Below are 5,515 nucleotides of genomic sequence, written 5' to 3'. Positions count from 1 at the left end.
TCTTTGTGTTTGTGTGTTTCTTTGACAGCACAAGCTGAACACGTACGGTACCTCAGTGCAAACTGTAGGAACTTGTACTTGAGTGAGTTTTTCAAATTTCATGCTACTTTTTATCTTTTACCTGAGAATATTGTACTTTGTTGCACTACATCATCAAGTTTATAAAAATGTGATGAACCACCAAACGGTTTAAAAAGTAGTTAAAAATACCTTCACCTCAAACAACTAAAATCTGTAAAAATGCTATTTATACAATAATGCAACTTTAATAATAGTCCATTAATATACTGCAGCATATGTCCCCTATGACTTTTTGTAGTATAATATTCAAGGCCATTATACACTACATTAAAAGTGCTTTTTCTTGATACGTTCTGTACAATTTTCCAATAATACACATGTACTTGTATGACAGTTTTACTGCTGGACTATTTCTAGTAATTGAATATTTTTATATTGGAGTACTCCTTTCTGTCTACACACAAGAAAAGAGTAGTTATTAGTGTTATAACAGCATTTATCTTTCACATTCTGGATAATTATCACGACTTTAAACATAAACATTTCAGCAATAACAGCACTGTAATCCATACACAGATTGAGACACAGCTCAAGTAACATTTGAAAGCTTTCACATAGTCACAGAAAAAGCTCGATACAATGACAATTTGGTCATTTGTGTTTGAACTGAAAAAAGACATTTGTCAATGTGTTGAATTTAAATACCATCATTTCATCGTTTCTTTACAGTAAGGTAGCTTAAACCATAAAAACACAATAAGACTATTAAATATATTTAATGTATTGTGATACAGATGTACCCTTTGATCATGTTGCTGCTTGAGAAGCATGTTTTTCACATCAAAGTGTCTCTTCCTTTCTTAAGCAAAGGCTGAAGAGTGTGTAAGCGTCTCATTTTACAGTACTTACAACAACCAAGAACTGCTTGAGATTGAACCAGAATGTGTGAACAGGCAGCGCACATCTTCAAAAGATCTTCTTGAGATATTCTGAAATATATTCAAGTACAATTGGGGCAAAATGCAAATAACTTCTCTGGATATATGACACTGCAAAAAAAAAAAAAATCACAAAGAATTTCCCATGGAATGCTTTGAATAAAGAAATGCCGGATTGTTCTTGCTCTGTGATAAAATGAGGAAGAGATGGTGCGTACACAACATTTAAGTATTAAACACGTTCTCCTGGCAGTCAAGTGACATCCTGTCTTTTAAGATATCTGTGAAAAGCCACTCGTCCTCATGCGGCGGCGTTGGAATGGGGCGGTACTCGGGGTTATGAAGCGGGACAGAGAAGGATTGAGCTATGCCCTCAAACGGCGTAAATTTTTGGTTATTTTCACAGTTTACCAGCATACAGGAACTCTCCACCTGAGGATGCTGGTTGTGGTAGTGAAAGCCGACTGATGTGGGGACCTCATTCTGGACGAGTTCTGTCTCGTGGTTTGGCTTGAAATGGTTAAACTGTGTCTCTGCAGGGTCCCCGTTTCGTTTCAGCACCTGAACGCTCCTCTGAGCACTCTGGAAGCGATCTGGGGTCGAACCCCGATCTCCATGGCAACGGTATTGATATCTGTACTCGCCTGTCTCACGCCGTAGGTCCTCCATCTCAGATCTTTTGCCCAAACTTTCTGACTGATCCTCAAATCCCGCATCACCGGCAACGGTCAATACCTGCCCAGCGTCCCCTGGACACGCGCAGATACTCTCAAAATAGGCCTCTACATCCATGCAGCCTCCCGAATCCTCACTGCCGACACTGAAAATATCCACGATATCTGTCCACTCACTCTCTGAAATGCTCTTCTGGGCCTGCAGGCAGGTTGAGATGTCTTTGAACATCTGGATGGAGAAGTCGCACGAGTCTAGAGACAACGGAGAGAGCTCGGGAAAGAAGGACGGAGAGGTGTCCACATTTTGGTTCAAATGCAGAAGACCTGATTCCTGCTGGGTGGTTGGAGAGCCTTCTGACAGGTTGTTGGCTGGCGTCAGATGGCTTTCATTGTCACAGCACTCACTACCAAGAAGCTCTGCCCTGCAGTGATCGTCTGCACTGTTTGGGGAACTCGTAGACGATAAGGATGATGACAATACGGGAGTCCCCTTCTCTTTTTTCTGTCTCCCTGCTTTCCGGTTGTTCTTTCTACCGCTGCGGGTGGCGCGCAGTGATTTGTGGTGTCCTTTCCAAAGATGTCCCGAATCTGCCTGTTCTTTTTCGCTGATTTGCGTTTCCCGTGAGGCGTCACTTCCGGCCTTGGAGAGGCCATCTACATCTGTGCGTTTATCTGGGTCTGGTAGAGAACAACCTTGTGGGCCACCTGAGTCGTCAAGTGGCTCCGGCTGCTGTGATGGCGGCGAGGACGCGTTTTGTCCCTCCTCCCTAAAACAAAGGGCAGACGCCAGCCGATGGTTCGCTGCCTCAATGTCTGCAAACCTTCTGTTGAGAGAAACAGACGGGGAGAACCAACCAGTATCAAACAAAAGTTCTGTCTAGAATTATTCAACGTTTTGGGGGAAAAGTTAGATGAAAAGATTGAAAGCTTGTTAGCTTTGCAAAAATACCGTTGAAAGGGGAAAACAACTAGCCTGTCTGTGTCCAATGGTTATCCACACAACCCGCCTCCTATCCTCACGTTCAAATTGAAACAAAAAAAGCTAACAACCCGTTCCTCTTTTCACTTAAAAAATGAAGCAACGTCATTGCGCTGATCAGTAGCCGAGAGGGATTCTTCATTCTCTGAATTTTTTATTTTAAATATATTTAGGGGCCTGTTGAAAAGAGGAATCCCGTATAAAAGTTCTGTTTTACATTGCAGTTGACGTCATGCTTGTCTGACGCTTCCACACCTCTGGATCATGTTGTGCAGGAAGCGACGGTGGTTGACCTGTCGTTTGGAAGGTCGGTTCTTCCTGGGTTTCTGAAGAGTCCTCATCATGTGACCTGCTGCTGAAGTTACAAATGTATAGAGGTCACGACCCCACGGGACTCCTCTCTCCAACCCGGGCTCAAGCGTCACGGAGATTGAGGGTCGCATGGCTGAAAGACAGAGAGTGGGAGTCCAGACATGAAAGGAGAAAAAAAGGTAGAAAATTCTTCACTATGTTTATCGGATCAAGTGAATTGCACTTTGAGTTAAAATGTAACAAACGTCTAGCGTTTACAATGCATTTATATTTATATTTTATTTAATTACAATGCATAAATATTACAAATCAAATGTGATCTCACAGCCCATCTGTCTTGGAAATGATCTACTTTCAACTTGTTATAAGGTTAAAAATTGTCTTAGTTACACATTTTAAACATTTCCATTTGACTGTGTGGAATTTTAATGTACTTTATACCTTAAAAACGTATTACATTTTGTTTCACAGCTGTAAATTGACACAAAACATGATGAGTCTAAAAAAACACAATGCTTTTTTCTATGAATCCAAAAGCACAGAAACTGATTCACCTCAACCAGCTGCAACATACCCATTGATAGAGATGCACATGTGACTTAAATAATTCTACAACAACTATAAGCCAATAAAGATGACTATAAAAACATTTTACTTATAAGTTAATTGTACTTTCACTAAAAATGCATCTTTAGCTTGAGTAAAAGATCACTGTGCACACTGGATGATAGTCAACAGACTCTAACTTCTATTTGTTTCATATTTAGTTTTGTTCCATTCAGTTAAACTCAATTGCAAAATGAAATAAATTCATGTTTACCTTGTTCCTCATCCGGTGCGTCCTCGTATCTTCCTACAAACTGCGCTGAGGTCTCAGCTTGACGGTGGCCTGCTGCCTCAGAGGGAAAGAGAGCTGTGGTGATTTAATTGCTGATGTCAGTCTCTGCATGTATTGTGTGTGTCTGTGTGTGCGAATTAATTCAAGTGACACAATCTCCCAATTCAAATACACCTTTTTCCCCCCCTGCAGCATGAATAGAAAAGCTCTTTGCTAATTGATTGCGGTGGAGGAAGCGAGACACGATGGGAATCTCTGAAAAGAAAGAGGCAATTATGTGAGAAGTCAGCCGCCCTGGAGGTGTGGGCACACGTCTCCATTGTGCGCCACACTAAAGGCAGCTTGTTAAATACACAAACACACCAGTTGAGGCGGTTAGCGAGCCCTTAATTGATCAGCTTAAACTCTGGCCCTAATTATGACATTCTCCGAGGGAAGAGCTAAGATGGTTGCTAGTGGCTTTAATTGACCTTTCCAATTCAATAGTGAACCTTCCACGTACAGAATTGTAAATATCTATGGCAGCAGGTGGTGGCAGAGAGAGGCCGCTTTCTTCACAAAGCTGCAGGAGCATATTAATAAAAGTTTAAGTGCATTTTTTAAATTTTCGTTTTCACGGTTCACTTTTAAAATAACCTCGACCCAATTTAAAATTGAGAGAGATTTTTTTTTTTTTTTTACATCGCTGTGAGAAACGTGTCTTCCTTTAAAGCTAATTGTTACAGGTATTATTTATATGCTCTCATTTCAGTTGGATTTAAAAATCAAGGAACAACCACACCGGACATTTCCAACAGAGAACTCAAACATACCGTCTCAAACAATTGATCAACTTTTGCATCAAACACATTTTCCTCTTTTCCAATAGGATCAGCTTTGCACCGATGTATTTCTTCTTTGTTTTCTAAAGCTATATTTATTGCATTTGAAATGGCAAATTCAATGTCCATTGTTGTCAGTGAAACCATCAGGAAAAAGTCAGTCTTCTCTAAATACCCTCCTCATTGTTTCCTCCGTATACACCACACCACAGTTAGTCGTAATGACATCATGTTTTTAGTACATTGTTCCAGAATAGTTTTAGTTTCATGGATCTCCATAAAACATGAGCACAGTTTTCCTTGAGGCCACCACAGAGCTTTTGAAGAACTGAGTTAAATCCTCCCAGCAGAGCGAGTACTAATGTATTGTGTTACACACATCTCGTACAGTTCTTCCTTTTTTTCGTGGCCTTTAACTGCTACTATAGTATAAGATACGTTATCTCAAAGCACCTTCCTGCCTCATTCAATGCAACAACGCAACTTGTCTTCCTTTCTAACCTCTAATAAAGGGACGTTGTTGTACATCTTTTGGTGCTTTACTCAAAGCATAGCAACGTTGCTGCAGGAGTGGCATCTATTTATAGCGACACCACATGTGCCTCTGACCAGAGAGCCGCGCAGAGAACTTTAGGCTGTGGTCTCAAATTCTGCACTTCACCAAGTGAGAAAAGTCAATGGTGAGTTGCATTTATTGTTCTGCAAGGAGGCGACTCAAGTGGCTTTTACTCTGATGATAAAGTAACGTTTGCAATGGATACTACTGGAGATTCAGTCGCTCATATCAGTCTACGTGTGTAGAAATGAGTAAAACAGCTTGACGGGACCTCTCTTCTTTTTGCTGCCGTTTTTCACATGTTATTTCCTCAGACCCTTCTCCAGCGTGCTGATAAAGGTCTTATCACACGTTCTCTACATCGACAGAACTTTGA

This window comes from Pungitius pungitius, chromosome 11 (assembly GCF_949316345.1).
Source record: "Pungitius pungitius chromosome 11, fPunPun2.1, whole genome shotgun sequence".
Lineage (NCBI taxonomy): Eukaryota > Metazoa > Chordata > Actinopteri > Perciformes > Gasterosteidae > Pungitius > Pungitius pungitius.
Note: the sequence above shows the minus strand (reverse complement) of the source record.